Here is a 23,881-nt window from a genome sequence, read left to right on the forward strand (position 1 = left end):
GCACAGGTGCGGCTCGGCCTCCGCAGCGCCGCCTGTAGGTCAGAGCAGACAAGAGACTCTTAAAGTGTCCCCCAGCGCTTTCCATCCTGGAAGGGCGTCTAGGTCTCACTCGATCTCCGGACTGGGGAGAACTTGAATTTCTCCAGACAGTTCACAGTTCTGACGGCTTCTTTCCTTTGGGGTTACACAAAGTTGGATCGAAAATTAATCGTTGCGTAAGGTAGGGAATTGGGTCATTTGGCTTTAATCTTTACTACTTTAACCTGCCCCCTCATCAAAATGTAACTCCACCGGCCATAGCACAGTCAATTCACTAATTCTCCCACCGCTCAGGCACTCACCTACTCACGATGATGGTATTTAATGTTTCATGAAAGATTTCGGAAACACTGGGCTCAAAGCAACTTTTTTAGCTTTCCCATATGAAGAGTCGGGCAGGGGTCTGGAGAATGTTATAATTCTTAGTCCTGCTCTGAGATGGTGTTTTAAAGCAGCTGCTTAATAAATGATAGAGGGAGGTAATGGCTACGGGAAAGTTTGCAATAATCAGATTATAGCGATCCAGATTAATTCCTTACAACAGTTGAAATGACCTTGACAAGAAAGGCAAGTGATTACCAACATATTTTCCTTGATTTCCTGGGTTTTTATACCCATTACCTCTTTATAACTAGTGTTTCTTTTGCTTTTCCTTAGCAGCTTTATTGAGATTTCATTCATATACAATACAATCCACCTATTTAAAGTGTACAATTCAATGATTTTTGTACATTCACAGAGTTTTGCAGCTATCATCACAGTCCGCTTGAGAACATTTTAATTATCCTCAAAAGGAAACCCCAAACCTTCGGCTATCACCCCTATAGAAAGCAACCCCCAGCCAGTAAGCAACCACTAACCTACTTTCTTTTTTTATCGATGTCCTTATTCTGCATATTTCATATGAATGGTATCATACAGCATGTCTTCTTTGGACGGACTTCTTTCATGTAACGTATTATTTTCTAGGCTCATGCATGTTGTTGCATATATCAAAACTTCATTCTTGTTATGCCACATTTTGTTTATTCAAGTAATTAGTTGTTGAGTATTTGGGTTGTTTCTTCTTTTTGGCAATCATGAATAATGCTGCTGTAAACATTTAGTGTAGGAAAGCGGACTTGGCCCAGTGCTTAGGGCGTGCATCTACCACATGGGAGGTCCGCGGTTCAAACCTCGGGCCTCCTTGACCCGTGTGGAGCTGGCCCATGCGCAGTGCTGATGCGCGCAAGGAGTGCCCTGCCACGCAGGGGTGTCCCCAGCGTAGGGGAGTTCCATGTGCAGAGAGTGTGCCCTGTAAGGAGAGCACCCAGAGCGAAAGAAAGTGCAGCCTGCCCAGGAATGGCACCCACACACACGGAGAGCTGACGCAGCAAGATGACACATTCCTGTGCTGCTGACAACAACAGAAGCAGACAAAAAGAACACGCAGCAAACGGACACAGAGAACAGACAACTGGGGTGGGCGGCCGGGTGTGCATGGGGAGCGAAATAAATAAAAGTAAAAATAAATCTTTAAAAGAACAAAACATTTAGTGTTAAGTTTTTGCATGGACATGTTTTGTTTTTTTTTGTATATATACTTAGGAATGGAATTGCTGGGTCAATGGGAAACATTACACACACTAATTATTTGAGGAACTGCTAGAATGTTATCCAAGGTGGCTGCACCATTTTACATTCCTACCAGCAGTGCATGAGGGTTCTAATTATTTCATATCTTTTTTTTTTTTAGATTTTAAAAAAATTTCTCTCCCCTTCCCCATCTTTGTCAGCAGTTGTTATTTTCTGTCCTTTCTATGGATGTGAAGTGGTATCTCCTTGTGGTTTTGCTTTGCATAGTCCTGTTGACTAACGATTTCCAGACGTTTTTATGCGCTTATTGGTCATATGTATGTTTTCTTTGGAGGAACATCCCTTCAGATTCCTGCCCATTCTTAAATTGGATTATTTGTTTTTTTTATTATTGTGTGGCAAGTGTTCTTATATATTCTAAATACAAGTTTCTTAACAAACATAATGTTTGCAAATATTTTCTGCTATCCTATGGATTACCTTTTTATTTTCCTTTGGACAAAAGATTTAAATATTGATAAAGTCCAATTCACCTATTTTTTATTTTGTTGTGTATAATTTTGAGTCATATTTGAGAATCTATTGCCAAATTCAGGGTCATAAAGATTTACCCCTATGTTTTCTTCTTAAAGTTTTACAGTTTTGCTTTTACATTTAGGTCATTGGTCCATTTGAGTTAATTTTTGTGTATGGTATAAGGTAAGGGTCCACCTTCGTTCCTTTGCATGTGGCTTTCCAGTTGTCTCAGCACAATTTGCTGACAAAAACTACTCTTTCCTCACTGAATGATCTTGACATCTTTGTGGAAAATCAGTTGACTATAGATGATGGATCTATTCTGGACTCTCAATTCTATTACATTAATCTACATGTCTGTCCTTTTGCCAGTACCATACTGTTTTGATTACTTTAGCTTTGAAGTAACTGAAAATAGCAGGTTGTGAGTCCTTGTAGCAGTGTGATATTATTTATGAATTCCAGAAAGAAGGATTATGTTTATAAACTGGTTTCTTCCTCTAGGTATGATTCCCTTTGATTGTATTAGATTCAACTGAGATGTCTTTGATAAATTATGTAAATTATGTTAAGATTAGGGCTTTGATTCTACCACATCAGTAGGGTGTAACTCAGGGTTGAGTTCCTGCCCCCTTGGTGGGCTGTATAAATGGATACTCACTCAAGAAGACACACAGCAAGAGAGAGAGCTCCATTAACATAGCAGAGGAGAAAACTTTGATCCTGCAGCCACAGGAAGAGAGATGAGCCATTCTCTTGATAGTTTTCAGCCCATAGCTGAGAAGATCCAGAAAGAAACAAGCTGTATGCCAGCCTGTAGCTAAGAGAGAAGAAGGCTGAATCCTCACAGAGATTGGCAACCATCTTGCTTCAACACGTGGCAACTGACTTTGGTGAGAAAGCAACCTTGAGTTGGACCCTTTAGGGCATTGTAACTGTAAGCTTTTACCCCAAATGAATACCCTTTATAAAAGTCAACAGATTTCTGGTACTTTGCATCAGCACCCCTTTGGCTGACTAATGTAGTCCTTGTACTTAATTTTTCTAATTCAGGATTGTTTTGGCTATTCTGGGTTCCTTGCACTTACATATGAGAATGAGCTTATCTATTTCTACAAAGAAGTGAGCTGGGATTGTGATAGGGATTGCATTGAACCCATAGGCCAATTTGGGAATAATATTGTTATCTTAATAATGTTAAGTCTTCCAGTTCATGAACATGGAATTGTTTGTTTTTTTCATTTACTTAGATCTTTTATTTCTTCAACAATTTTTTATAGATCTTGGAATACAGGTGTTGTACTTCTTTAGTTAAATTTATTTCTAAGGATTTTATTCTCTTTGATTCTATTATAAATGGAATCCTTACTTAACTCCATTTTTGGAGTGCTCATTGCAATTATATAGAAAGAAAATAGAATTTTGTATATTGACCTTGTATCCTGCAGTCTTGTTGAACTTGTTTATAAGTTCCAATAGTTTTTAGGGTTCTTTAGAATTTCCTATACAAGATCATGTTGTCAAAGTATAGAGGTAGTTTTATTTCTTCCTTTCCAATCTAGATGCTTTTTATTTATTTTTCTTACCTAATTGCACTGGCTAGAACCTCCAGTACAATGTTGATTAGAAATGATGAGAGCAGGCTTTTTACCTTTTCTGATCTTATGGAGAAAGTATTCAGTCTTTCACTATTATGTAGACTGTTAGGTGTGGATTTTTCATAGATGCATTACATCAGATTGAGGAAGTTCCCTTCAATTCCTAGTTTTTATCATGAAAGGGGTTGAAGATTGTCAAAAAAAATTTAAATCTACTGAGATAATCGTGATTTTTGTTTATATCCTATTGATGTAATATTACATTATTGGTTTTGGATGTTAAACCAACCTTGAATTTTTTGGATAAACCTAATTTGGTCATATAATTCTTTTTATATGTTGCCAAATTTGGTTGGCAAGTATTTTGTTGAGGATTTTTTGCATTCATTTTCACAATTATGGTTTTTTTCCCTTGTTATGTCTTTGGTTTAAGTATCCTGATACTATTAGCCTCACAGAATTGAGCTGGGAAGTATTTCCTCTTGTTATCTTTGTGGAAGAATTTGTGAATAGTTTATACTAATTCTTCCTTACATGTTTGATAGAATTCAGCACTGTAACCATCTGGGACTAGATTTTTCTGTTTTATTACTAATTCAGTTTCTTCATTTGTTATATAGGTTTATTCATATTGTTAAAATCTTTGTAAGGTCAGTTTCAGTAGTTTGTATCTTTCTGAGGTTTCTTCATTTCTTTTAAATTATGTAATCTGCTGGTGTACAATTCTTCATAGCATTCTTTTATGATTCTTTTTATTTATGTAAGGTCAGAAGGCATTTCTTCTCTTTCATTTCTGATTCTAGTAATTGAGACACATTTCTGTTATACTTAGTCAGTCCAGATGAGGTTTTGTCAATTTCGTTGATTTTATTTTCAAAGAAACAACTTTTGGTTTCATTGTTTATCTTTATTCTTTTCTATTCCCTGTTCTATGGGGACCTCATATTTTTTGAATGTAACATTAAAAAATAAATAAAGACAAAGAAATTTAAAATATATATATATATATTCACAGTGTTGTTCTACTCTCACCACATCCATTACCAAAACTTTCATCACCCCAAATAGAAACTTTGTACCCCTATTAACTCTTCTCTCCTATTTCCTTCTTCTGGAGATAACTTGTAATCTACTTTGTCTCTACAAATTTGCACATTCCAGTTATTTCATATAAGTGTAATTATACAAATTCTCCCTCAACAAGGATGTTTTCATGGTTCATCTATGTTGTCACATGTATCAGAACTTCATTTGCTTTTATGGCTGGATAATATTCTACTGTATGTATATACCACATTTTTTTTAATTCATTCATCTGCTGGAAGACACTTAGGGGCTTTCACCTTTGGCTATTGTGAATAATGCTGCTATGAACATTTGTGTACAAAATATGTTTGAGTTCTTCCCTTCAATTCTGGTGAGTATATTCCTAGAAATGTGATTGCCTGGTTATATGGTAATTTTATACTTAACTTTCTGAAGATCCACCAAAATGTCTTCTCCAGTGGCTGTACAATTTTACATTCCTACCAACAATGAATGAGTGTTCCTGTTTCTCCTCATCCTCTCCAACACTATTTTCTATTGTTGTAGTTGTTTTAATATTAGCCATTAAAGTGGATAAGAAGCGATATCTAATTATGGCTTTGATCTGCATTTCACTAATATCTAATGATATTGAACATCTTTTCATGGCTTTTTGGCCATTCATATAGCTGCTTTGGGGAAATTTATATTCGTCCTTTGCCTAGATTTTAACTGGTTTGTTTGTCTTTTTGTTGTTGAATTGTAGGAGTTCTTTATATAAATCTGGACATTAAATCCTTAGAAGATATATGGAAAATTAACCTTATAAAAAGTTTCAGTGTAACATGAGGACCGTGATTATCTCATGGACAAAAGCAACACAGAAACAATTCGGAGAGCACATGGCCATTGAGACTACCCATAGCCAAACAACTGTCCATATCAGGGTCTGCCATCAGATGAAGACCTGGGCAAACAAGGTTCAGTACCAGAGATCAAATGTTTTATCACAGTCATTCAAATTATTCCAAAAATTGTTTTCCTGTCTTCCCTACCTTTTGACTTATTTTTCAACATCTGGTTACAGAATATACAGAAATATTGCTTCATTTAATGTAAAATAGCTTAGGTGACTTCATTTTTCTTGATTTTTAATCATTGTTTAAAAGTCTTCAAAATAGCATAGTGAGGCCCATGACAGAGCCTGTCATACATAGATGTAAACCTGTTGTTTCCTCTGAAAACCCTGCCATACCATCTTTGACTGCCATTTTGCTTTTCCCAAAACATATATTTATTTGGGAGCCTACTCATAAATTGTAACCAACTTCAGTTTGCTGAAGTATACTGGCAAACTCAGTATCTGTAAGACAAGCTGAGGCTTGTTTTTTGCCAGTTTAAAGATGACAGGGACTATATCTTTTCTTTTCTTTTTTTTTTTAAATTTATTTACTTATTTATTTATCCCCTCCCTCCCCCCCCCCCGCCCCTTCTCCCACCCTGCTGTTTTTGCTGTCTGCGTTGTCTTCTCTTCTCATTTTCTCTCCTCTAGGATTCACCGGGATTTGATCCTGGAGATCTCTGATGTGGAGAGAGGTTCCCTGTCAATTGTGCGACATCCTGGTTTCTTTTGTACTTCACCTTGACTCTCCTCTTGTGTCTCTTTTGATGTATCATCATTTTGCTGCATGACTCACTTGCATGGGCACTGGCTGACCACGTGGGCATTCATGCTGGCACTGGCTCGCTGCACAGGCACGCTTTCTCTTCTTCTTTTTCACCAGGAGGCCCCAGGGATTGAACCCGGGTCCTCCCATATGGTAGGCAGAAGCTCTATCACTTGAGCCACATCTGCTTCCCAGGACTACATCTTTTCATTGATGCACTAGCTTTAGGTAGTGATAGTCAAAAAGCACAAAGCATTTATGCATTCAGTCACATAGCCAAACAAAAATACTGTGGCATATATAGTTTTGTATTTTCTACCTCATCGCTTCCAGTTCTTTCCCCTTCCTGTTGCAGCAACATTCCATTCCTAAACAGTTAAAAGGCAAGCCCAGGAACTCGTTGTTAACTGGTGACTGATCAATAAATCTTGTAACACCGCAGTTTTAGAAGTCCTGCTGCCCCTCATGTGCTGTCCCATCTGCATGCAGACATGCATTATGAAAGTCTTCTCTTGTTTTTACAGTGAGTGTGGACGATCGAGCTCAGAAAATTCTGTCTTTCCTCTTGCCACTGATGACAAGGACAATAAATAAGCCCCCTAAATAAAAGCTTATTATTCACCAAGCTGGACTTGTGTGAGTCTTTCATTGGTCTGAGGTATTCATTCTCAATTCAGAGGGAAGCTGTCATTTTACACAGCTCCTTATCATACTCAGGACAACTGGCATAGTTGGCAGGATGCATCAGACCAAAGTATGAGCCAGGGTTGGAGAATCCATGCAGGAAATCCTGGGGAGGCCTTCTACCTCTGTGTGGGGAGGGGTTGCCTGATTATCTGATTGTTGTGGACCTCTGGATGAGTACAGGGATGCCCCCAAAACGGAATAAAGCATGTGTTCCAAGAACAAAAGATTATGAAGTTTAACAAAGAGAGTAAGCACACTGCTGCATTTGTTATAGGTGGTATGGCTAACTACAGCAGAATATCTCAGGAAAGACAGAGAAATCCATAGATTGAAGTAGGAAAATGGCTTGAGTATGTTCTGTAAAGAAGAATCCTTTATCTTATTTCAGCCAAGATGGCTCTCTAAAATCAGTAGCTGAGCTAGCAAAATTTCTACTCTGGGAAATGCCTCCGGGAGTAGACAGAGAATTTATATGCACCTTTACCCCATCCCCCATGTTAGATTTATATAACTCGGGAAATATAATCCACTCTTTAGAGGAATGCCAAAGAAGATAAAAAGTTTAATTGCTCCAGCCAGTAATTGAAATTTACAGGGAGTAAGTGAAGTAGTGCAGAACCTGAAGAAAAGTCCCTCAGCTTTCCTTAAAGACTAGTTGAGAAAAGCTGGTGCTTCAAAAGGGAAAGGCACCACTAAGGTCAATTAGAGCAGGGCTAGAATGAAAAGGTAAGACCTTTTCGCCCACCTCTCCAGGGATGGGAGACATTCTTAAGAAATTAGAAAGCCCTAAGGACAAATAGGTGGTAACTGATGGAAAGGTCCTGGGGGGAGGGGAGCCTTACTACTGAAATAAAGTAAAAATATTTAAAGCATAGCCTCCTGAATCTGTCTCCCTTGTTAAAAACCTGTTAACCAAATAATACCAGATAACACTTTCTCCGATTTTTATATCAAAGTGTTGCCAAGAACAAGCTTGTATATTACAAGGACAGTGATCCCAGTTGAGATCTTAAAAACTGTAAAAACCAGAGGCATGGAATGATGAAAAACCCAGAGACAGCCATACCAAGAGAGTGAGAATTATGAGTCAAATTAGTGAACTTTGTTTCTGTTTGTGTATCTAATTCTGTATTTGTGTCTGTCTGCTTGTTCAATGTATATTTGCATACCTCTGGATGGTGATATCAAATTAACAAATGAAAATTCTTTAGAGCTCTATTCAAATTGCTAAAAATTAAATAATCATACACTCACATGTGACTAAGTCCTCCTGGAGCCCCAAATTAGAAAAGCAGAGTAGGATGAAAAGGTCATATAGAAATCCAAATAGAGAAACTACTGGAAAAAGGAAAAATGGTAGTCTTTTGACTCACTCTGTCCCCCAGGGCCTTCTCCTAACCTTAACTGAATTCAAGGCTCTCAATAAATCTGGTTGAGGGAGCTATGGGGAAAGGGCAAGGTGTGGTAAGATGGGGAGATGTGAATTTAGTATAGAACTCTGTCTCCTAGGCCTAGAAATTAAGAATGATATGGACAGAGTGAATATTACAGAATAAACCTTGGTTTGCATAGTTAGTCCTGTAATTCCCCAATTTAAAAAAATTTAAGAGCCTAGGGATGAGTGTAATTAATAAGCAAATTGCCAAATTTTAGTAAGTAAAGGAAAACTCCTTGAAAGCTATGGAAAGGTTTTCCTAAATTATGATTGAAACAAAGTAAACAATTAGAATATATATTCCAGAGCATGGTAGTCAATATGCTTTTGAGGTTGTTCACAGTTTTAGATATTATGGATAAGACATGTTAGTCTCCTATAGAGGAAGGGAAAAACACATTTCTTGCATAAACTATAACTGTCTCAATTTTATTTGACTTGAGTATAATCTAGGTTTATATGGATACTAAAAAATTAATTAGCATTATATTTATTAGACCTTTAAGATGAAAATTGTAAGTTTGTGTTTAATGAAATTAAGTAAAGAAGAGAAATTTGATCTGTCCTAAAGTGAAATGACTAGTTTTTCACAGGACAGAATGAGGGATGTAAGACGAGACTAAATGGGTAAAGAAAGAAGTAAAGGGTTTATAAAAGTAAATTTTGCTTGCTGCTGACTGTAATTAATAAACTTATTTAAAGGTAAATTTGTCTTGAGGTGAAGTAACTAGTCTATATGGTTATAAATAGCTATGAGGTTATAGGAAGTTACTCATTATAGGAAGGTTATAAAAGCATTTTCTAAACTGTAGGATTGCAATGTAAATGACTGATTCTGGGAAGCTATTACTAAGTAAAATCTGTGAGTTGATATTCATAACAAAAAGTAACTTCATAACAGAGAAACCTGTTAAATGCCACCTCAATCTGTAATAAAATAATACTAAATCTGGTTTTAGCTGCCTATTTCAGATACTTAATACTTGCAAAGATCTATGATGCATTTACCTCTCTGATGTTTTGTTGTTATTTAAAGAATCACACTCATTGTTGAAAGTAAATGTACTCTAGGGTGCAAATATTAGTATTCCAATAGGCATACGATTATATTAAGGTGGTGGTAGCAGGAAGACAATCCTGATTCCATTGGAACCTTAGGATATTTTAAAATTATTGAACAGTAAACAGTGGGGAAGTGTTTCATTTTAATCTGAAGTAAAATACTTTCAAGAATCTTGAAAAATATAGTTAGGGAAGCGGATGTGGTACAAACAATTGGGCTCCCATCTACCATATGAGAGGTCCAGGATTTGATTACTGGTGAAGGCAAGCTGGCCCATGCAGCAAACCTGTCCGAGTGTAGTGCTGGCTCATGCAGGAGAGCTGGCCTGAACAGGAGCACTGGCCCACATGGAAAGCTAGCCCCAGCGGAGAGCTGATGCAGCAAGATGATGCAACAAAAAGAGACACAGAGGAAAGACAGTAAGAGACACAGCAGACAGGGGGCTGAGGTGGTACAAGAGATTGAGCACCTCTCTCCCAATCTGGAAGGTCCCAAGAGCCATTCCTGTGCTGCCTAAAGAGAAGACAAGCAGACACAGAAGAATGCACAGCAAATGGACACAGATAGCAGACAGTAGGGCCGGGGCAGGGGGAGTGCAATAAATAAATACATCTTCAAAATTAATAATAATAATAAGGTTATTGATATATACCAAGTGGAGGAAAGAGAAGTTGACAAAGAAATATAATAAAATGTCATTATTGGGAAATCAAAACTTAAAAAAATAATAATATATATATGTAATAGCCAGCCAAAGGGGTGCTGATGCAAAATACCAGAAATTGGTTGTTTTTCATAAAGGGTATTTATTTGGGGTAGGAGCTTACAGAATCCAGGCCATAAAGCATAAATTACTTCCCTCACCAAAGTCTATTTGGAGCAAGATGGCTGCTGACGTCTGCAAGGGTTCAGGCTTCCTGGGTTCCTACATTCCTGGGGCTTGCTTTCCTCTGGGTACAAGGTTCCTTTCTTCCTGGGGCTGGCGTCTCTTTCCTCTGCGTGCTGACTTCCTGGGACTCCAGCTTAAGTTTTCAGCATCAAACTCCAACATCAAAATTCCAACATCAGAAACCCTCAACTCTGTTCTTTGCTATGCCTTTTATCTGTGAGTCCCCAAGCCCTAATCATAACTCAATCATGCCCAGATTATAAGATTATAATTATAATCAGATTATAAGAATATAAGAATAATCCAGATTATAAGAATATAGATCAGATTATAAGAATAATCCAATATCTATTTTTGGAACTCATAACCATATCAAACTGCTACAATATATATAGTTAGTTTCATTTTAACATACTATGAGTTATGCAAGAAGTGTTTGGGAAGTGTAAATTTGAAGGAATTCCCTAATCCTCTGTTGTTTAAATCTATATAAGCAAAATGTTACTTATATGTTATTTATATATTTAGGAATTATATAAAATTCTTAAAGACTTAAGTTCTCACTGTCTATATTCTATCCTAATACTGATCTGTATAGTGGTATTATTGGTTATAGTTTTTAGTTATTCTTAGAAGAATGTGCTATGCTATGGAAAAAAAAAATCCCTTATCAATACACTGTTCTGCTCTAATGCTTCTCTAAAAGAGCATACAGTCAGCTCATCTTCAACAAAAAGGTACTTTAAAGGAGAAGCAAGGCAAGTCTATAAGTTATGTTTTACCTGTTGAGTAACATAATCTTGGTAAAAGTAAAATGAAACAAAATTTTTACTAGTCTGTAGTTAATCTCTAGAAACAGCTTTATTTATACTCATCAGGAAATTAAGGCCTAGATTTTAAGCTCTTGCAGCAGTCACATTTATTCCTGGGCTCTGATCTCTAATTGTTATTTCTAAATCCTGAGATGCTTTACTTTTTGTGTATAACCTAATAGCTCCCTAGAATTTTTAAGTTACCTGTATGACACCTGAAACTCAGAGCTAAAGCTAGCCAGCCTTAAAGTACTGACAAAGCAGTCCTAAGGCTACCCAAAAAGATTGTCCATAAAGGAGCTGCCACGGCATGGCACCTGGCTAAGGAACTAGGTATCCTCATAAATATTCTGACCTGGTTCATATTATTCAAGATTGTAAGGACTGTTCATGTCTCTGACCATGAATGTTGCCTTACAGCAGTGGGCAGACTCTTGTGCATTTAAACCAGACCTGGACTATCACACATAGTGTCTCTTCATTTGAATTATTGTCACAGCCAGTTAGTATGGCCCCTAAAACAATAAAGCTATCTGCTACATCACCTGGCCTTGCCCCCGAAGTGGGTGGAAACATACTGCTGCTGAAGTCTCCTGTGCCTTTACCAGTCAGTGATGGCTTGGTCTCCTTTGCCCTACAATGGACACTGCCTCTAGACTGGTTCTGTTTCATAGTGCCAGAGGGTACTATGCAACAGGCTGGTGGAACACTGGAGCCAACCTTTCTGTTTTCACAAGGACCAGTGGTACTTCAGTATGTCGACTGCATGAAAGACATACCAACAGGGGCAATAACTGCCAGAGTGATGTAGGTAGAACCTAAAAAAGGCACAATTGGCATTACAGCCTGCTCCTATGGAGGGTCAACATGTGGTATTGTAAGTTTGGATCCTGCCCACTCTTAGCAAATGTCCCAGGGCCTGTGGAAGAAAGTTCCACTGTTATATTACTCACTGGAGAAAACCTTTCCCTCCAGGTACCTACTAAATATTTTTGCTTGTGCCCTTAGCTCTTCCCAATTCACAGTTTCTTATAATGTCTTCCTTGACAGGGCTGCCACTGTGGCAACAACCCACAATCAATTGGACTGTTGGGTATGTGGATCTATGTCAGCATATGGCAGTTCCAGTATCCCCTGGAATATTCTTCCCTTATCTTTGTTGTTTATATTGTAGCTGTGCATGTATATCACAGTACCATTGTGTATAAACCCCACGTTCCACACTCGGGACTTCAGACAGAAGAGGTGGTGGAAAGATTGTAAGTATTGTGGGATGGGGTAGATTGTGGCATATATGGCTTTGCATTTTTCCCCCCAACACTTACAGTTCTTTCCTCCTCCTGTAACAGCAACATTCCATTCCTAAATAGTTAAAAGGCGGAAAATGGACTTGGCCCAGTAGTTAAGGCGTCCGTCTACCACATGGGAGGTCCGCGCTTCAAACCCCGGGCCTCCCTGACCCGTGTGGAGGTGACCCATGCGCAGTGCTGATGCGCGCAAGGAGTGCCCTGCCACACAGGGGTGTCCCCCGCGGAGGGGAGCCCCACGCGCAAGGAGTGCTCCCGTAAGGGGAGCCGCCCAGCGCGAAAGAAAGCACAGCCTGCCCAGGAATGGCGCCGCCCACACTTCCCGTGCCGCTGACGACAACAGAAGCGGACAAAGAAACAAGACGCAGCAAATAGACACAGAGAACAGACAACCAGGGGAGGGGGGGAATTAAATAAAAAGAAATAAATCTTTAAAAAAAAAATAGTTAAAAGGCAAGCCTTGGGAACTGGTTATAAACTGGCGACTGATCAGTAAATCTTGTAACACTGCATTCTTTAGAAGCCCTGTTGCTCTTCATGTGCCTTCCCCATCTGCAAGTAGACACATATTATAAAAGACCCCTCTCATTTTTGTGGCAAGTGCAGATGATTGAGCTTGGAAAATGCTGTCTTTCTTCCCACCACCTAGGAGGATGCCCCCTAAATAAATGCTCATTACTCACCAAACTAGACTTGTCTGAGTTTTTCTCTGGTCTTAGATCTTTGTCAAAAAGAGAAAGATTATTTTTGTTAACTAAACTATTCTGGGTGTGATACCCTATGATTATATTGGATTCAGTTGAGGGGCCCATGATTAAATTACCTGTTAAGATTAGGACTGTCATTTGACTACATCAGTAAGGCATGACTCAGGTTGAATCCCTACCCCCTTTGTGGGCCTCTAAAAATGGACACACTCAAGAAGAAACATGGACAGAGAGAGAGAGCTCCTTAGAGGCCAGAGGAGAGAACTTTGTCATGTGAAAGAAAGGAGAAGGCTCAAACAACTAAAGCCCTGGGGAGAGATGAGCCATTTGCCTGACAGCTGACAGAGGAGAGACCAGGGAGAGATGAGCTACCATCTTGCTTCAACATGTGGCAACTGACTTTAGTGAGAGCGCTACCTTCACTTGGACTATTTAGGGCCTTATAACTGTAAGCTTTTACCCTAAATAAATACCCTTTATAAAAGCCAACAGATTTCTGGTACTTTGTATCAGTACCCTTCTGGCAGACTAATACAGATTCATTCTCAGTTTGGAGAGAAGCTGTCATTTTACATAGTGCCTCACCATCCTTGGAACAAATACTCAAGTCTCCTGAAGCCATTTAAACTAGACATTTCAAAATCTCCTACATGACATTGCTCTGTTATTACCATCAAAAACTTTCCCAACCATGAATGAAAAACAAATGGTATTGCTGCTCTCCAAACATAGGCACTGCTCCATATCTTTGAACATTTATTGGATTTTCCAGCTAATAACTGTGCCAAAAGTCTCAGAAAAGCCTGAAATTATTTTTCCAAGTTTAATGTCACCAGCCAGAAATAAAACTCTTTCCTTGTTTATTTGCCTTTAAGATGGTAGCAGATTGAATTTTTTGTCTGTATTTATTTTTATTTATTCCCTTTTCCCTTGCTGCTTGCTTGTTGTCTGCTCTCTGTGCCCATTCACTGTATGCTCTTCTGTGTTTTTACTTGTCTCCCTTTTTTGTTGCGTCACCTTGCTAAGTCAGCTCTCCATGGCACTTACAGGCTGGGCGGCACTTTGAAGCGCCTGGCTGGCAGCTTTCCACAGCGTGAGGGCAAGCCTGCCTTTACAAGGAGGCCCTGGGATGTGAACCCTGGGCCTCCCATATGGTAGATGAGAGACCAACTGATTGAGCCACAACCACTTCCCTAAGTTTTATTTATTTATTTATTTAAAGATTTATCTATTTATTTCCCGCCCCCCCCCCCCAGCTGTTTTGTGCTCCTGTCTGCCCACTGTGTCCATTCACTGTGTCTTCTTTTGTGTCTACTTGCCTTCTCTTTAAGCAGTACTGGGAAACAATCCTGGGACCTTCCAGAGTGGGATAGAGGTGATCAATCTCTTGCACCACCTCAGCTACCTGGGCTGCTGTGTCTCTTATTGTCTCTCTTCTGTGACTCTCTTTGTTGTGTCATCTTGCTGTGCCAGCCTTCCACACAGGCCAGCACTCCTGCGTGGTCCAGCACTCCTGCGTGGTCCAGCACTCCTGCATGGGCCAGCACTCTGTGTAGGCCAGCACTCCAAGTGGGCCAGTTCTCCACTCGGGCCAGCTTGCCTTTACCAGGAGGCCCTGGGAATTGAACCGTGGACCTCCCATACAGTAGACGGGAGCCCAACTGCTTGAGCCACATCTAATTCCCCAATTTTTTTTTTTAAACAAAGTTTGGACTTTTTTCTTTATAAAGTATATAAAATTTTCAAAATAAAATTTGTTTTTCATTGCAATATTGAATACCCAAGGAAGATGAATAAAAATGCACATTTAATACCCCTGCTGACACCCTTGAGCACTTTCATTATTTATTTTAGTGTTAGATAAATGTAAAACAGTACAGTTTTTCTGGACTAATTAATGGCTTGAGGTCCCTGTGATAATTCTATTCTGATCCAATTTTAACTATTGGACTTAGGAACAATCCATTCTAATTCATTTATTTGATGAATTTAGTGACTGCATCATTAAACCAATCCCTGGCATTACTGGGAGAATATTAAGGAAAAATCAGAATATTTGTAAGACTACAACAGAAGGGAAATGCAGAGCTGTTTTCTCTCCCTCCCTCCCCCCTGGCTCTTTTTTTAGAGCTGGGTATCATATATTTCAGAAAGTATAACATAAACATTTTCACAGTAGCAGGAGTTCAAAAGTTGCCTGGTCCTCAAAGAAATGACTAGCTGGGTAAAAACTTGTGCATGTCATTCTGGAAAGGGTTCAGTGCCCATCTGTCGGTTAGGCATTTAATCTTTGGCTGGACATTTGCCTCTGTGGTGGGCTTCTTCCTGAGCCTTTGCTTCCATCTTGATTGAGGTGGTCTACTTTCAGAGCCTTCTGCTGTTGGGGTTCTTGACCTGACTTAGAATTTCCTGACTTTTTCTCTGGAAAATCTGGCAAGCATAAAGGTGACCAGTTATTTTGACAGCCACTTGGTCATTCTCATCAGATATTTTGTCACAAGGGATAACAACTTTTGGACTTAAAAAATTCTGGAGCTTATTTGCTGTCTTGCTCCTTTTACAATAATTCTGCCAGCAGCAGAGGATGGCACTCTGATATAAGCTTCAAGTTTCATACCTTCTTGAGGACTAACAAAATATTCTTCTTTAATTTTTCTATATATTCTTCCCTGAGCCTTGAATTGAGCCTCTGGGGGTCCAATAATAATCACATGCTTACCTTAGCATCTTGTGCTTCAGCTGGAGCAATCTTAATAGAAACTCCTGCAAAATGAGAAAGCTGTGTGATATGTTGTCCCTGCTTGCCAATAATGGCACCAACTGGTAAAGCTGGGATAAAGAGATGAACAGTCTGTTTCTGATTGTGCAAACTGTGTAGCAGGAGGAATCACAATTGAGGGAGCCCTGAAGTGGAAAGTGGTATCTCTGAACTCGGTGGAAAGAGACCCAAGGCATTCAGATTTAATCCAGTAATTAAATGTATTTGAAGATTCATGGAAGCAATGTCATTTTCATAAGACTCCCTGATTTGCTTCGTTATCTCTTCCTCAGCTTTGACACATGTTTTAACATTGCCTTTATAATAATGCATTCTGGATTATAGAGTGCCAATTCCTGCAGTAGAGATACTCTGATTTTAATGTCTGTCTTGCTCAGTCTTTTTTCAGGTTTCTTCCTTCCTTACCAATAAGTCAGCCTACAAAGTTATTATGGTCTTAAATCTTCAAGAGAATCTCTTCTGTGAATTTTATATCTTTTGCTTCCTTGTGCTAATCTCTACAATATATTTACAAGCTGCAGAGGTACCTTCATGGATAGAGAGGATAGTAAATGACTTTTGTGCAGCACCTTCATTCTCTTCAGGATGGACTTCCATCTTAGACTGGACCTATTTGGTGATGTTCTGAATGGTCGTGCCTTCTTTCCTATATTGGCTCCACCTAATTGGGTGGCAACCAGCAGACACAAAGGCAAGTTACACAGTTCTGCTTGGACAGTGATCCTGGGGAACCCTGCCTCGATGAGGCCCTCTGCTCAAACTCACAGTGATCTCGGGGCTGCTGTAAGCGGTTCTTCTGGGGAACCATTTCATCAGGGATGTAGGTCTCTTTCAACATGAATTTCTCTAACTGGAACCCACTCAGTTTATCTAAAACTTGTTTAGCTTGGTCCTCATTGAAATAGGTTATACTTATGAGAGCTATTTCTGAGTCAGTATTCACTTGTTCACAGCTTGCCACCATTCCAATACTGGACTAGTAAACTAATTTTGAAAACCTCCCACTGTAACAGTGACAGAATAGTTCATATCTAAAGTTTCCAAATCCTTTGCCTCCTTTGGACTGAATGTTCAATTTTTATGAGTTTCCCATGCAGTTTTACTTTACCTGAAAATGTTTTGATGGCCTTAAGTTCCCAGCTCTTGTCTAGGCAGTCCACAAATGCATAGCCCATCTTCACCAGGTAGGATCCTGACACTGAAATCTTTGCATCTGAATTAGTCAAGGTTCTCTAGGGAAACAGAACCAACAGGAGATATCTGTAAATAGTATGAGACTTGATAAAATAGTCTCATGCAACTGTGGGGATACAGAAGTCCAAATTCTGTGAGGCGGGCTACAAACTAGGGGCTCCAATGAAGGTTCTCAATGAGTTCCCAAGAGATGCTGGCTGTTTGAAATAGAGATGGGAGTTCTCTCTCTGAATGCTGAAATCACTTCTCCTTTTAAGGCCTTCAACTGATTGGATGAGACATTACTCTTCGCTGACGGCAGCCTCCACAGTTGATTATAGATGTAACCGATCATTTTTGCAACCAACTAACTGATGATAAAAGTCCATGAAATACCCTTGTATTACAGTTAGCTCAGTGCTTGCTTGACCAAACAACTGGGCACCATTATCTGGCCAAGTTGACACATTAGCCTAACCCTTACTATTTTATATATGTATGTAAGTCTAGCAGTTTGATATTATTTATGAATTAAAAAAATATATGTGATTATGTTTGTAAATGGGTCTGTTCCTCTAGGCATGATACCCTTTGACTGTATTAGATTCAGCTTAGATGCCCTGAAAAATTAAGATTAGGACTTTGATTTAACCACATCATTAGGGCATGCAGGGTTGAGTCCCCACCCACTTTGGTAGGCTAATTAAACCAGATGCTTAATTAAGAACACAGAGTAGATACACAGAGAAGATACACACAGGATCCTAGTGGCCCCAGGAAGAGAGATGAGCCTGGTAGTTTACAGCTAACCTTGTGAAGAGACTAGAGCAGCTGAGCCCAGAAAGAAAAGATCATGGGGAAGAGAGATGAACCTTATGCTAGCCTACAGCTGAGATTGGAAGGAGCTGGGACCACAGAGCTTTAAGAGGAAAGAGGAAGGCTGAACCTTTGCAGACATCAAAGCCATCTTGTGTCAACATGTGGCAACAGACTTCGGGTGAGAAAGTACCTCTTAAGTAATAACCTTATGTTGGATTCTTTAGGGCCTTGTGACTATAAGCTTCTACCCTAAATAAATACCCTTTATAAAAGCCAACAGATATCTGGTACCTTGCATCAGTACCCCTTTGACTAATACAGTATGTATGTATATGTTTTACCCTTTAATTTATCCTTGCTAATAATATTCATTTCTACACTCTTCTACAAGTATCTTACCCTTGTTTTTTCCTCTAGTATCTCTTGTAATTCTGGTCTTTTGGGAACACACTGTGGCAGATTGAGATTATTTATGAAATCCAAAAAGAGAAAATATGTTTTTAAACTGGTCTGTTTCTCTAGATGTGTTATCCTTTGATTGTATTAGATCAGCTGTGACATTTTTTATTAAATTACATTAAGATTAGGGCTTTGATTCAACCATGTCAGTAGGGTATGACTCAGGGTTGAGTCCCTGCCCTCCTGGTAGGCTGATATAAATGGACATTCATTCAAGAAGACACACAGAAGAAGATATAGAAGAGGAGAGATCTTGGTCATTTCAGTCCTGCCATGTGACAAAAGGGAGAAGGCTCAAACAGCTAAAGCCCCAGAAAGGAAGACAAGCTTTATGCTAGCCTATAGCTGAGACTGGAAGACGCTGGGCCCATGGAGCCTTAAGAGAAAGAAGGAAGGAGAGACCAGGCAAGGTGCCCACCATCTTGCTTCAACTCATGGTAACAGACTCTGGTGAGGAAGTAATTTTAAATTGGATTCTTTAAGGCCTTATAAGTGTAAGCTTCTACCCCAAATCAGTACCCTTTATAAAGCCAACAGATTTCTGGAACTTTGCATTAGCACCCATTTAACTGATTAACACACATACTCTCTCAGTTTTTGTTTGTCTGTGAAGACTTTAAACTCACCCTCATTTTTGAAGAACAGTTTTTCCAAATAACAGAATTCTTGTCTGGAAGTTTTGCTCTTTCAGTTTTTCAAATACATCATACCACTTTCTTCCCACCTCCATGGATTCTGATGAGAGGTCAGCATTTAATCTTATTGAGGTTCCCTTGTGATGCTTTGCTTTTCTCTTGCTGCTTTCAGAATCCCTTTATTTCTGATATTTCTCATTCTTTATAGTAGGTGTCTTGGAATAGTTCTTTCCAATTTATTTTGTTTTGGGTGCATTGTCCTTGGATATTGATATTTAGATCTTTCTTAAAGGTTGGGAAGTTTTGGGTCAAATATTCCTCAAATATTCTTTCTCCCCCCTTTCCAGTCTCTTCTCCTTCTGGGATACTGAAAATATGTTTGTTTCACATTGTCATTCAATTTCCTGAGACCCTGAACCATTTTTTACATTCTTTTCTCTTTCTATTCTTCTGTCTTTTCCACTTCAGATGTTCTGTCCTTGAAATCACTAATATTGTCTTCAAGCAATTCAAATCTGCAGTTATGTGCTTCTAATGTATTTTCAGTCTCATCCATTGTTACTTTCCCATAAGCTCTGTTACTTTCCTTTGAAGGTTTTCAAATTGTTCTTTATTCTCACAGTGTCTTCTACTTTTTCTTTTTTTTTAAAGGAGGTACCAGGGCTTGAACTGCTCAGTATCCTTTTTTTTAGGATATCCTTAGTTTGTATCAGTGAGATTATGCAATATTTGTCCTTCAATGACTGGCTTACTTCACTCAATATAAGGCCTTTGAGATTTCATCCACGTTGCCACATGTGTCAATACTTCATTCCTTTTTACAGCTAAATAATATTCCATTGTATGTATACACCACATTTTATCAATTCATCTGTTGATGGATACTTGGGTTACTTCCAACTTCTGGCAATTATCAGTAATGCCATAATGAACATTTCTGTACAGCACCATAGTTTGTTTGTTTTTTAAAGATTTATTTTTAAATTTATTTCTCTCCCCTTCTCTTTCCCCACCTCCCGCCGGTTGTGTGCTCTTCTTTGTCCATTTGCTGTGCATTCTTCTGTGACTGCTTCTATCCTTATCAGTGGTACCGGGAATCTGTGTTTCTTTTTGTTGTGTCATCTTGTTGTGTCAGCTCTCCATGTGTGTGGTGCCATTCTTGGGCAGGCTGCACTTTCTTTCACAGTGGGCGGCTCTCCTAATGGGGCATACTCCTTGCATGTGGGGCTCCCTTACGCGGGGGACACCCCAGCATGACACGGCACTCCTTACATGCATCAGCAGTGCCCATGGGCCAGCTCCACACGGGTCAAGGAGGCCTGGGGTTTGAACCGTGGACCTCCCATGTGGTAGGCAGGCTATCCATTAGGCCAAGTCTGCTTCCCCACCATAGTTTTTTAATGATGGTTTTGCCAGATATAAATCCTTGATCAGAAGTTATTTGCACTTCAAATGTGTCATCCCACTGCCTTCTTGTCTACATGGTTTCCAATGTGCACTCAACACTTAATCGTACTGAGGCTACCTTGTAGGTGATACATGCTTCTATCTTACACCTTTAAAAATTCTCTTTATCTTAACAGTTTGATTGTAATATGTCGTGGCATATGATCTATTTGAGTTTATCCTGTCTGGAGTTTATTGAGCCCCTTGGATGTGTATATCCATGTCTTTCCATAAATTTGGGAAATTTCTGCCATAATTGCCTTGAATATTCCATTTTAATTTCCTCATTGCTAAAGCAAATGTCATGCAATGTGTTGGCTTAAACAGTGGCAATTTATTGGCTCATGGTTTTGAGGCTACAAGAAATTTAAAATGAAGGTGTCATCAAGGTGATACTTTCTCCAGAAGATGATGGATTTCTGTGCCTTGCTGAAATTGATTTTGGTCCTTTACTTTTCTGTCACAGGGCAATGCACATATTGTCCTCTCCTGGATTCTCCCTTCCCTTCTGGGTTCTGTTAACATTCAGCTTCTGGCTACTCTCTCTGGCTTTATTTGTATGTGACCTTTCCTGTAAGGCAAGGGCTCTTAACCTTTTCTGTTCCATAGAAACAGCTTACTAGGCAGCTGAAAACCACAGATGACTTACTCAGTCCACACTATACTATGTATTATTTAAGAATATATCACACCCTCACAACACATGCCCACAAGAGAAATGTTTTTTTTAAAATTTCAGTTCAAAATCATGGACCCCTTGTTAAGAAGCCCTGGTATAAAGCCTTCCATAATAGGATTAAGGCCCATTCTGATTCAGCTGGGACAAATTTTAACTGAAATAGCTGCATTAAAAGACCTTATCAGGGCTCACAACCACAGGAATGGTTAAGTTTAAGAACATGTTTTTCTGGGCTCCAACCACTTAGCTCCAAACCACCATATTCACTCTGCCATTTTCTCTATTTTCTCTCCTTCTAGGACTCCCTTAATGCATATATTGATATACTTGTGTTGCTCTGGTTCCTCAGGCTCTATTCCCTTTTCTTTATTCTTTCTGTTCCTCAGACTGGATGATTCTGATTGTCTTATCTTCAAGTTCACTGACTCAATTGCCAGTTCCAATCTATGCTTGATTCTTTCTAGGGAATATTCATTTCCTTATCTTGAACTCCCTTCTCCCTTGGTTCCCTTGACATCATGCATAGTGCTTCTTCTCTAACTACCCTTCCTAAGTCTTTTTTTTTTTTTTTTTTTTTAAAGATTTATTTATTTAATTTCCCCCCCTCCCCTGGTTGTCTGTTCTTGGTGTCTATTTGCTGCGTCTTGTTTCTTTGTCCGCTTCTGTTGTCGTCAGCGGCATGGGAAGTGTGGGCGGCGCCATTCCTGGGCAGGCTGCTCTTTCATTTCACGATGGGCGGCTTTTCCTCACGGGCGCACTCCTTGCGCGTGGGGCTTCCCCACGCGGGGGACACCCTTGCGTGGCACGGCACTCCTTGCGTGCATCAGCACTGCACATGGCCAGTTCCACACGAGTCAAGGAGGCCCGGGGTTTGAACCGCGGACCTCCCATATGGTAGACGGACGCCCTAACCACTGGGCCAAAGTCCGTTTCCCCCTAAGTCTTGAATTACTTTTTATTCCATACTCTTGAGTGTTCACATGAAAGGGGTCTTCATATCACCCTTGGTTTCTCCTATTCTGGATATCAGGATTCCCTAGCACTAGGACACTTCATGGCCCCCAAAATGGCCCTTAAGCCACTCAAGTTGAAGATTTCTTTTTAAGATCTGGGGAGGAGTGAAAAATGCAAGCAGGAAGTTCTTATGTCAGGAGAAAGTCTTTGATATGGGGGATTTTGTTCAGTATTCCATTCAACCATTCAAAGAATTGGATGCCAATGGATTAAATGAATGAACCTGATATTTTAAGACTTCCTGTGACCACTACCACCTTTTGTTTTTTGTTTGTTTGTTTGTTTTTTACTACCACCCTTTGGCATTCCATAGAAGCAGTTAGAATGAGGAGGGCTTTGATTTCATACAACATCCAGAACAACTGCTCAAATTATTTCCTGATGGTTTGTTCAATTCCCTACCCCCTACCCTTTTTTCTTGCAAGGTAAATATATAGATATTGTTCTTCCTGGTGGTGTAGTTGTAGTAGTGGTGCATAGAGTGGGGGTTGATTATTCACTGTAAGAGACTTTCAATGGATTGCTAGGTTTTCAGCCTTCCATCCTAACTAGTTTTTCCAAGTTTAGGTTCCCCTTAACAAATTAATATGCTCCTCCCCTTTATTTCCCTTTCTGCTTCCTCCAAGTTGTGACTAATTCTGTTCCATTTCATTATATACCATTCTTCTACACATTTTCCTTCTTTCTGAAATCTGTTGAAATTACCCACTTTTGGTGCACCCTGTGAATTCACATTGTTGTGAGTAAAACAATCTCTTTATTATAATTTTGATATGGGAAAGCAGAAGAAACAGATACATATACTTGGTTTAAAAAAGAAATTTAGGGAAGCGGACTTGGCCCAGTGGTTAGGGCGTTCTTCTACCACATGGGAGGTCCGCAGTTCAAACCCAGGGCCTCCTTGACCTGTGTGGAGCTGGCCCACGCGCAGCGCTGTTGAGTGCAAGGAGTGTGGTGCCATGCAGGAGTGTCCCCGCATAGGGGAACCCCATGCGCAAGGAGTGCACCCCATAAGGAGAGCCGCCCAGCGTGAAAGAGTTCAGCCTGCCCAGGAATGGCACTGGACACACGGAAAAGCTGACACAAGATGATGCAACAAAAAAAGAAACACAGATTCCCATGCCGCTGACAACAGAAGCAGACAAAGAATACACAGCAAATAGACACAGAGAACAGACAACTGGGGGGCGGGGAGAGAAATCAATCAATCAATCTTTAAAAAAAATTTAGCTTCTATTTTGAATCAAGACATAATTGTACTTTTGTGAATGGGATCGACTTTGCTTCTTATAATAGCTAATTCTCTTGGAAGTATCAAGTATACACTAATGTAATATAATGCATTCCATGTTAAATGATTCATGCGGAGACCACTGTCTTAACTTTAATGGGATTTTTTTTTCCTTTTAACTATCCTGTCCATTAATATGTTATTCACAAGTGAACCAGATTTTTTATTCCTTTGTAGAAGTAAATAAGACTTTTCTTTTTGAATGACTGTAGGCCTCATTCCTTATTTTTGGAAGTGCAGGGATTTCACAAGGATATCTCAGCAT

General features: G+C 39.4%; 1 protein-coding gene and 1 long non-coding RNA gene across 2 annotated transcripts in view; one reads left to right on the top strand and one right to left on the bottom strand.

Annotated features, from left to right (window-relative positions):
• LOC101427658 (zinc finger protein 624-like) overlaps positions 1 to 23,881 on the bottom strand; it is a 195,797-nt gene that overhangs the window by 68,224 nt on the left and 103,692 nt on the right. The gene's annotated exons all lie outside the window — the stretch shown is intronic.
• LOC111762121 (uncharacterized) lies at positions 86 to 7,046 on the top strand. Its single transcript, XR_002795318.3, has 3 exons — positions 86 to 220; positions 5,521 to 5,734; positions 6,946 to 7,046. It is a non-coding gene; the product is annotated as an uncharacterized lncRNA (long non-coding RNA).

Source organism: Dasypus novemcinctus, chromosome 5 (assembly GCF_030445035.2).
Source record: "Dasypus novemcinctus isolate mDasNov1 chromosome 5, mDasNov1.1.hap2, whole genome shotgun sequence".
Taxonomy (NCBI): Eukaryota; Metazoa; Chordata; class Mammalia; order Cingulata; family Dasypodidae; genus Dasypus; species Dasypus novemcinctus.